The sequence below is a fragment of the Rhynchophorus ferrugineus genome, unplaced genomic scaffold, assembly GCF_030347505.1.
Source record: "Rhynchophorus ferrugineus isolate W39M unplaced genomic scaffold, kcgeb_rfMv2 rfM8, whole genome shotgun sequence".
NCBI classification, from domain to species: Eukaryota; Metazoa; Arthropoda; class Insecta; order Coleoptera; family Curculionidae; genus Rhynchophorus; species Rhynchophorus ferrugineus.
The window spans coordinates 5,307,296-5,319,116 of NW_027472587.1; positions in this window are offsets into that span (position 1 = coordinate 5,307,296).

Here is an 11,821-nt window from a genome sequence, read left to right on the forward strand (position 1 = left end):
GCGCGGCACCCACCTTGCACAGAGCGTTCTCATACCCAAATATTCTTGAATGATATGATTTATACGTTCAGTTAATATCTTTAGAGTGTCTGCTATTCCATTCAATTTCAATTTACGGTCACTCGGAATCATTTTGTGGATTTTTTAAATGTTTTCGTCGGTAACAATCTCTTTTGGGCGTCCATTGCATTTACCGTCTTCGGTGCTCATTTCACCACTTCTAAACTTAGCATTCCAATCCTTGATGGTTGATTTTCCTGGGGCAGTATCCGGAAACTCAGCATCGAGTGAAGTTTTTGCTTCAAGTGTATTTTTTACCTTTAAAAAGCTATATTTTATCAACACGCAAAATTCCTTTTCATCTATTTTTTTTTCACAATAAGAAAAGTTGCTTCACTCAAAATGCTATAATTCACAAACTAATGATCCGACAAATGTTAAATTTATACACGCATCTTTTGAGGGTTAGGGCTAACTAAAGACATATGGATTCTAAAGGGAGCATCTATATGTCAGGCCGAGGACTTTTCAATTGACCTGTAGGTAATTTACACTAATTACTTTGTTGATATTTGAAAGTTAATGCAAATTAGATATAATTAAATGTAATTTAATAAATATTAGTGAGTATTAGTTTTTGAGTGAGTTTGCATATATTTTAATATGTTTTAGTATACAAGGGCTTACTATTTTAATTAATGTCTTATATGAAACACATTTCTGTCTTATATTGGAAATACTGGGAAAATAAATTTAGGTAACATATCATTTTTAACTTAGTTCTTTTGCTCTATTATTAGAGAAACATGAATAATTTAATACATTTTGGTCCAATTTAGACCACAGGGCGTATATATTTTATCCAATTTGTATGCTAAAGTTAAAGAACAAAATATATCAAGGCCGTAATCACTAGTGAAAAAGCTCGACTTGCAGTAAGAAATGTGCCAAGAATAAAAAGCCAAAGTCCATTTACGTTGCATCCTCACGAATCTGTGTTCGCGCAGAAAAACGACCCTTTCGATGTTCCGGGCGCACCTCTGCCATTATCCCGACCTAGTTTCCGTTCCTAAAGCCCCGGGGAATCCGTTCACGACCGATCGTCATAAAAGACGCCGAAAAAGAAATACTGGCTCGCGACAACGGATTCGAACCCGGCACGGATCGCCAGATAACCGGGGTCGGATGGAAACTCGAAGAGTTATGCGGTCGGTGACGTGTAATTGCTTTGCTAAAGCGAAACCGTATTGAGATCAAATTGATTGGATAGGCCTCCTAGATTAAACTGGGACCGGCGGTAGTGATTTACGAAACGGAGATTAGTAGCAACTGATTCCTATGTTTTTTTTTCTTTACCGATTTACTATCGTCGCTTATTTTATGTAATTTTCGTTTTATTTTAACTGGTGATCGTCAAATGGTCGAAATTCAGCCACAATTTTTTATATCAACTAAGTTTCTCAGATAATAAAGTAAAGAGAATCATTTTAAAATGATATGGTATAGAATTCCCAGCGAAGTTCGAATCCGCAACCTCTGTTTGGGAGCTAAACGCTTTAACCATTACAGCATAGAAGCATTACAGTTGTCAACAATATTTCTACGAGCAAACTGAATGGCTTTGCACTGAACAACTTTCTATTTTACATCATATCAGCTCAGCAATAACATTATACACAAATATCTGATTATTTTAGATAAAAAATATGTGAAAATGTTGGATGTGCCTTTGAAGTTTCAGCGTTTCCCTCGATTTTCTCCCCTTTCCCCCAACAGATCCTAAATTACTTCCACCTCAGAAGCGCACTCTTTCGAACAAAAAAAGAATTTTGAAAATCGGCCCACAAATGACGGAGAAATCGGCATTAAACACAAATTAAATAATAATAAAAATTATTAGCCGCCTTGGTGGCGCAGTGGTAAAGGCGATGGGACGGTCCTCCTACTGTTACGATAGCCGCGGGTTCGAATCCTGCTGGGGCATGGTCGTAAATTTATATTTGTGTTTGTTTAAAATTTGTGAATGTCTAGGCAAGAGTGTAAAATTCGACAAGGAAAATTATTCCAGTCACGCCAGTAACCAGGCTGGGTAAGACCGGATGTCTTCTGGGATGATTTCTAAATTTGGCCACTCGCCAGTCGGTAGGCTTAATGCTGAGGACCGTGGCTCGGAGCCCACGTTAAACTTTAGGCCCAGTCCAGATAAACCCATAGGTGGTAAAAGGAGACTTTAAAATATATACAAAAAAAAGTTAATTAATTTTAATAACACACATTAAATATATATATATATATATATATATATATATATATATATATATATATATATATATATATACAGCCGAACATAGATCCTCCTTCTTTTTTGAAGTCAATTAATGAGTGGTAATCGGTCCATCGATATATCGGCGTAATGTGTATGTACGATATAGGATATCAAAATAAATATAAAGTTTTGTCCAATGTTACAAATTTTCTACTTCATTGTAACGCTAATAATATCAATGTATTCAGACGAATTTATTACCCCCATAAAATACATCATCCACCTGACCTGGATTTGGTCTTTTAGTATTTGCAAACTAAAATTTATTTCCTTTTAAATGTAGGCCCATAAAGTCTCTTTTTCGTTTATCGTGCGGTCCCACATAAACTCTTCATTGGATTAACACAAATATATATGGTTATAAAGCATACTAAACAATCATTGATCTCTAAATCTAGTTTATTTTATTGGTGAATATCAGAAACGACATGAAAATAAAACAATTTAATAGTAAGCCAAGTGAGTAAAAGTTTTTTGTCCCTAAAAAACGATCATTATGAAAACTTTATCCGAAATATTTTAATCAAAATATTTTCCATAATTTTCTAGAACATTTTCTATCTTTATGGCAATGTGTGGCAGTCATATCAGGGGTTTCGACAAGGATTGAGGGATAATAAGTTATAAGTCCCTATAAACCTTTATTTATAATGATAAATAATTAAATAATTAATATATTAATTATATATTGATTATTAATAATTAATATATTAATTATATATTTATTATTTATAATTAATATATTAATTATTTATAATTAATATATTAATTATTTATAATTAATATATTAATTATTTATAGATAATATTGTAATTATTTATTGATTATTTATAATTAATATATTAATTATAAATATTTTTTCTGCTAATAACTGCCCATTCCAGCTACAACAGTGTGTCCTAAAATTCTTACAATGTCTGACTGTGCATTGTCATGCAAGAGGGTGACTTTTTCGACGACGCTCTTGCTGGAATTTCTAGCAAGAATACGTCGTTCAATTTGTTCAATTGAGGTCGTTTGGCATCCGCAGGTGTAGCTTCATTCGGATTTAGCGGTTCGTAATACACCACACCTTGCTAGAATACGATAGCGAGAAGGTAATTTAAGATTAGCGCATGCGCAAAATCATCAAAATCTTTTCCTGTCCATCAAGTCAAAACAACAAAAAATTGAGAAGATTTATATTGTGATGTATTAATAAACCTATAACAATAATAATTAAATTGTTATTATTATTCAGAGTGTTGTAACTTACATTGATTATAAAATATGCAAGAACAAAGCTAAGGTAAGTACGGAATGTAAGGTTAATTTTTTAAAACTTGAAATATCCAAACATCATCAATTTTGTTTATAGTGGGAATATTAACTGCCAAATTTTAACCAAACATATTCATTTTAGAATTTCACCGCGAAATAGTAGCAGATTTGTGAAGTATAACAAGAAACAAAGAAGAAAATTATTATTTTTGTTTAAATAAAAACATTGCAATGGTATAACAGAAGTAATATACAATTATACTACAAGTAATACTTAAGGTTACTATAGCTATTACACACATCTTGCTGAAATTAACCATCCGTTCGTCAACCAATAACTAGATATTCAATTTAGTAGTCAATTCATTAATGACATTTGTGCATCAAAAATAATAACAAAAATTGCAATAACTGATGTAAATTAGACATTCACTTTAATCATGATATATTTTAGTAACGATTTAATTTTTGTTTCGTAGATGAAGTATTGTTAGAATTTTTCGAGGGAAAGTTGAAGAACGCGAAATTAGAATGAGAGGAAAATTTAGGATTTTGCAAGGTGCAAGAATAGTGGGGGACGATATTTTGAAAAAATCAGATTTACTGATAAGAATTAACTTGAACCGAATAAACAAACATGTAACTTTAAGGATTAATTACACCCTAATGATCTAATGGCTATTACTCTGAAGGTGGAGGAGTGACACAAACAAGGCAAAAAGAATATATTTTTATAAAACAGCAGAGATAAATAAATTACTTTGTAAAAAAAGTGATGTATTGATTAAGACTTTTTTCAGGACATACACAAATATGGTTTCTGAACTTTTTGTAAATAATATTAGATAATATCAAGAGTTTCTGTAAATATGGTCCATGGACTTTCTGAGAACGTCTCAATACGATGCATTTTTTGCAAATACAGTGCAAGGACTTGATGTGTAAATATATTTCAATAAAATTCCTATATAAATACTAGATGACCCGGCAAACGTTGTTTGGCCGTGTAAATAATTTCTACAGAATTTATAGTGTAGAAACAAAATAACTAACTTATTGGAAGTGTTTAAGGATATGGGTATATGACTGAAAAAGGCATGGAGCCTTATGAACGATGAGGAAATATAAAAATAACAAAACAACAAAAATTCATTTTTTTAAATTCATTATAATTTATTTTAAGTAATAATTATGTTACAGCGTGAACAATGTTTTTTGTTAACCCGCCTTTAGCTAATACAAACTTGATGGTTTACCCACTCGAGAGCATGCAACGTATAACAGGTCTATTGAAAAGTCCCCGGCCTAGTATAATAAAACACATTTTTTTGGCAAAATAATTTTTTTTTATTCAATATAATTCCTTTTGTAGTACGATTTATCCTTTGCTTCAAAAAGGGCCTCAGTTTCGGCGATCACCTCTTCATTCGGCAAAAATTTCTTCCCAGCGAGCATGCTTTTGAGATATGAGAACAGGAAATAATCGGTGGAAAATACGGTGGATGGATAGATTTTTGCCACCGTTTTCACTGAATTGTGACACGGTGCATTCATTGTCTTGGTGAAACAGAAATTTCTTTTTCTTTAAATGCTGCCGTTTCTCGGCGATTTCGTCCTTCAAACGGTCCAATAACGCTATGTAATAGTAGCTGTTGATGGTCCTTCCTTTTTCAAGGTAGTCAATGAAAATTATTCCATACGAATCCCAAAATACAGACACCTTAACCTTGCCAGCCGACTGTTGCATGTTCCCACGCTTTGGAGCGGGTTCATCGTGTGCATTTCACTCGAATGTCTGTCGATTGGACTTCAGAGTAAAATGATGGAGCCATGTTTCATCAATTGTCACATATGTCTGCTATTTCATTCAATTTAAATTGTCATTGAAAATCATATTGTGAATTTTTTTAATGTTTTCATCGGTAACAACCTCTTTTGGGCGTCCACGGCGTTCACCGTCTTCGGTGCTCATTTCACCACGTCCAGACTTAGCATACAAATCCTTGATGGTTAATTTTCCTGGGGCAATGTCCGGAAACTCGGCATCAAGCCAAGTTTTTGCTACAACTGTTTTTTTTTTCTTCAAAAAGCAATATTTTATTAACAGGCGAAATTCCTTTTTATCCATTTTTTTCACAATAAGAAAAGTCGCTTCACTCCAAATGCTATAATTCACAAACTAGCGACCCAACAGCTGTCATTATATACACGCATCTTTTGAGACCTAGGGCTAACTAAAAAACATATGAATTTAATTCTAGTAGCGACATCTATGTGTAAGGCCGGGGAGTTTTCAATTAATATGTTAATTGTCCGTGTGAAAAACATGGGAGCATTGTACCGCATGAGCCATGAATCATGTTTGCTGTAACAGTATCAAACAGCAATTAATCAGTAGATATAAAGGGAATTTCTGCAGAAATTATATTATCTATTTCTTCAGGGCGCATTATGTGGATTAACCAAACCAAAATGTGGGCATGAGGTAATTCTCGCTTTTGCCACTCAACCGAATAGAGCCAGCGTGTGGGACCGAATACTAATATGTAATTTAGTAATAAAACGTTTTAAAGACTTCAGCTTTACCGAAACACACGTGCATTAATGCCACGACGATGTATTTCATTTTGGCCAGGCAACAGCAAAGATGTAATTTCTGGGCATTTTGGATTACATGTAAACGTGATAAATAAACACCGTCGCCGATATTCGTGCACGAAAGTCAGAGCATCCTGTATATACTCGCGCATATGACGAGGACTGCCTACTTACGATGATAGTAGAATGACAGAGTTACCAATTTCGGCGGCTGTTATCGATACAATCGAGCGAGATAAAAAATAATTCCACCAAATAATTTGTCACTGTTTTTATGGCTTTCAAAATTCGGTTCAACGCCTCAAGCAAATGTTTGTGTGCCATAGTGCATTCATCCCAGATGACAATTTTACACTGTTTCAACACTGTGGCAATAGACGATTGTTTTTATGTTGCACACTGCATCTAGAATGTATTGAATATTTAGTGGCAAGTTAAATACTGAATGAGCTGTTCTGCCTCCATCCAATAAATTTGCCGCAATGAGATGATGCAACAGCCAACGCGATGCCATTATTTGATCTTATTTCAGCGAGAGTTAGCGAAATAAGAAATGTTTTCCCAGTTCCACCTGGTGCATCTAAAAAACGCTGCCATCCCTATTGTGCGCTGTTTACGTGGTGAAAAGTGACACCGGTAGACTGCTGACGGGAATAACTGATAAAGTGCTAATTGATTCAGTTACCGACCGAAGTTGAGGATGATTGAATCTCTAATATTACTTCAGAGTCCCACAGAATAACCTTCCTAAAAATATGGAGGCCGAGACCTAATAACCATGAACATTCCGTTTCGGACTGTGGATTTTTTGGAATTGTTAGAGAAAAAGTAGTGGACCGCAGGCATTCAGAAAAGTAGGGTAATTATACGATGCTGTTGACCGGAAATATGATAGCAACGAGAGATTTCGTGTTACAAAATCGATGGTCACGAGGTTTTTATTTTTAAAAAACTAGTCTTTTTCGAGAAATTTGTTTCTTTTGAATGCTGCCTAGTGTTCCAATAATATACTGACACAAATATTTACTGTCTAACCTTGATAAGATTGTAAAAATCCCAAAACACACACAACAAACTGAAGCACAATATATAAAAATAAATAACTTCTAGAGACCTTTTCAACTTATCAGTTTCCAGTACTCTTCCATAGAATGTATATATTTTTTGCAACAATTTAATGTAAAAACAACTTGTAGTTAAAGTAAATTTTCAATTTTTAATTACTGAAAACTCCTCAACATTTGTTTCATTCAAAAACACTTAATATCAAATTCCAATCTTCTTCATTCTCCTACATTTTTTCAACTGGTATTCCAAACTTATGCCAAGTTGGTCGTAAATAATTTACTTAAATCGTTATCTTTAATTTATTTAGTAACATGTTGAAATTGACAAAGAATTATCTATTTATCTAATGAAATAGGATTAATGGATTTATGAAAATGTATTTAGTTTCAAAAGTAGAAGGAGATTGGTAATTTATCTGATAAGGTAAAACTACAAAATACAGCTTCGATAACAAACAAACTTCGACAATTTATGCATTTTTTATCATTTTAACATATATTTACAGATTTTTTCATTCTTTTTAAAGATAACTTATGAATCGGAAATGTCCAAAGCTTAATATATGTAATTTATGTAATATGGAAGGGCTTTAAACAATAGAACTATTAATCCATTTTAAAATATATTTCATTCAAAGAAAGAGGAGGCGACTTGTTTAACGACGACCCAAAATGATTTAAATCTATTGGAACAAACCTAACTCCCTATCTGCAGGTCTCACTCATGACAATTCGCTTTAATAGAAATACATCTTCGAATTTACAATTTTCTTAGTCGGCAACATTCGTTAACATTTGCGTGGCATAATATGTTATGTATGTTAGTACGTACGGTAGTGTCTTTGAAAAGCTATCATTTAAAACCTTAAAAATATAGAATCCGTAAAATCAACTGTTGAATCACTTTTTGTTATTTATTAGATTTTAATATGGTGAAGCCAATTTACTCATGAATCGAAATTAACATCTAAAAATGTATAACGGTCAAAGAAGCTTATCTCAATTTCCAACACATAGATGGCGCTAGTTTTATTGCATTCACCGCTATTCAGTTAGAAGTTCAAAGATTTTATGATATTCTACTTATAAGTTTAGGAGTTATTGTGCCAATAATGACACTATTTTTGTTTTTATCAAAACAATGAATCAAAAACAATTTCGTGTTTTAATTTTAGACTGCTTCTTGTTGGGAAAAAATACCGCTCAAGTGAGGAAATGGCTTTAAAAGTGTTATAAGAACTCGGCTCCATGAAAACAACTAGGTTTGCTCACTTCAAACGTGGTCGTAGAAACACCGATGATGCAGAATGCAGTGAACGTCCAATTGAGGAAGTAACATCAGAAATCATTAAAAAAAATGCATCCACAAAATCAAATTTCGAATGAACTAAAAGTGACGTTGCCCTTGTTAGTAGTTATCTACAATATTTCAGATCATATGACTATGAGAGAGCACTTTTCAACGATCGTTATCTGATTGGACAGTAACTGGTGATAGTCCTATTTTGAAACAAAAGATAAATCGTCCTACAAAAATGGTATTGAAATGTTATAGTAGCGCTGGAATGATTTTGTGGCTCTTGATTGAGATTAAATTAACAAATAAAACCAATTTTGAACACAATAACACTAGGTTTGGTAATTCGAATACGAATACGAATGAATGAAAAGTTTTCAGATTAGTCATCATGTCTATGGGCGAAGTATATACAACTTAAGATTTATTTATAAAACTCTTATTCATACGGAAATATTACTAAGCAGTAGTAACCCTATTTACTAGAAATCCTTTATAATTAAGCCCACAGTTGTAAATTTGATTAAATAACCAGTTATCAGAGTCATCGTTGTCGTGATATATCAACCCTGATATAACACTCGAACTAAAATATAAAGTACCTTACTATGAAACACTGGTAATTTTTCTGTTAATAGATATGAATATGTCGTCATATTAGAATATAAATATGTTTGACATCTTAAGCCTAATTATAACAAGATACATGGTATTTGCATGCAATCATTAGTCTATTTATTCGAGTTATAAAACTTAAATTGAAAAACTTAAATCTTATAATTATATATATACTAGCGACCCGCCCCGGCTTCGCACGGGTGCAATGCTGATACTAAATTAAATACACTACAGAAAAAATATGAACGTTGTATATAAAAATATAGCGGCCCGCTCCGACTTTGCACGGGCATAAAATATATATGCCTATGTCACTCAATGAAAACATGATTAAAATCGATCCAGTATTTTTGGTTCATTCATTACTGCCCTTGGCCTGCACGCATTAAATTTGGAGTAAAACAATTCCTCTTCCCCTACACTTACTATGAAGATTTCCTGTTATCTTTGGAATATCTAAATTCATACAATTTTTATTACATTACACATTTTTAAACGCAAATTTTAAATTTGTAATATCTCCGAAAATATTTGTTTAATTTACATGCTGTAAGGAACCATATTGATCTATATTAATTGCACACTGTATTTAAGGTACTTAATTCGATAAGGATTAATGCCGTATTGCTTAAAATAGCTTCGTAAATAAGCCATTTTCTCACGTAAAAAGTAAACAATAAAAATGGTTAATGTGGGTTATCCCTAAAAGATAAACATATACCATCGCGGACTTTTTTGTTGACCTTTTTATGGTGTACAATACTGTAGTACATTAATTTGATCTAACTCGTAGGGTTAGGCAGCGTTTTTGCTAATTGCTAAATAAGCCTAAAAAAATAGGTTAATTTATGACATCACGTTAGAAACCTCTAAAATTAGCAATGTTGCCTTAGTATATTATGCATGTATTATACATATAAACCTTCCTCTTGAATCACTCTATCTATTGAAAAAAACCGCATCAAAATCCGTTGCGTAGTTTTAAAGATTTAAGCGCACATAGGGATATAGGGACAGAAAAGGCGACTTTGTTTTATACTATGTAGTGATATATATATATATATATATATATATATATATATATATATATATATATATATATATATATATACAGAAATAGATTTTTTCTAAATATAAATTAATATAGAAATGTTAATGGACTTTTCTGTAGTCCTTTGGTTTTACATCTATTTTATCATCATACATTAAATGAATAATAATACAATCCTATATTTTCTAAGAACAATGTTATATATAGGAAAAGTACTGAGATATGTTGTAATATTGACAGCATTACTAATTGCTTATTTCTGGTTATTGGATTGACAGAGGATTAATATAACCCACCATAAACTTTTTTGGGTTTTATAATTATAACCAAATATATTTTTATGACAAATCATATCTTTCCAACTACAATGCATTATCTCCTAAGATACCTGTTCTAGGCTATAAACGGCTTTCAAAAGTAAACAAGGGAAAATTGAAGAAAAAAAAAAGTAATTATATTTGCGGTAATATTGCAAGCAAAAATTGCTACATATGTTTATACATTAAATAACTTTTAACGTTACCTTTTAATATTATATAAACATATCTTTATATTTCTGCCATTTTTATTATGTACGTTATTTAAATATTATTCAACGGTGTCAAGAACGTAGTTTAAAAACGATATTCTTTTATTGTTAAAACTGGTCTCCCAGACAAAGCATTAATTTAACATTTATCGCTAACTACCTGTAGTCTCTTCATGGATGCTTCTTGGTTTTTATCCACGGCTAACATTACTGTATCACTCGCAAATGTAGCTATTGCAAATCTTTGAATTTTGGTATGTCACTGGAATAGGGACAGGTCCTACGACACTTCCTTATAGCACTCCTGCTTGCATTTCTTTATTCTTCTTGTTGTTTCATTGTGAGTTTATTGGAGTTATATGATATTAATATCCCTACATATTTCTTTGGCAACATTTTGATTAATTTTTAAATCAAACCATTGCAGAAGTTATAAAAATGCAGAACATATTTGCTTTTCTTCCAAAGAACGCTCAATAATATCCGTTATTCTATGGATCTGGTCGATAGGTGAGTGTTTTTTTTTTTCGAAATCTGGTAGTCCAGAATTAGTTTGCTTTGTTTTATTACTCAACTTATTCTCTTGAGTAATGATTTCTCGAAAATTTTCAATACAAATGTATAAAATAGAGAAATAGGTATAGACGATTTGACATTATTAGGTTGTTTACGAGACTTTGGTATCATAATTACTTACGTTTTCCAATACGCAGGAATACAATTCAGTCTAAAAGTTGCGATAAAAATATTAGTAAGCTTTACTATGGTCTTTCTAGGTAGTTAGAAAATAGAAATTTAATATATTTCATAATCATCCATAGTCGAAGAACTTATAGACAAAACAAGATATAATTTGAATATTTTATCTGGTAATGTAGAATTCTTGAATTAAAGGTGTAGCATATGTTATGGACTTGAAGCAAATTTTTCGGTATATTCATGATTATCATGATATATTTTGTGATATCAGTAAAATGCATTGTTAAAAGAATGTGATGACCCTTGTTATGTCCAAGGGTCAGCACAGCGCACAAGGGTTATTAATACAGTATTCCTTTTTGCTTTTTTTTGTTAT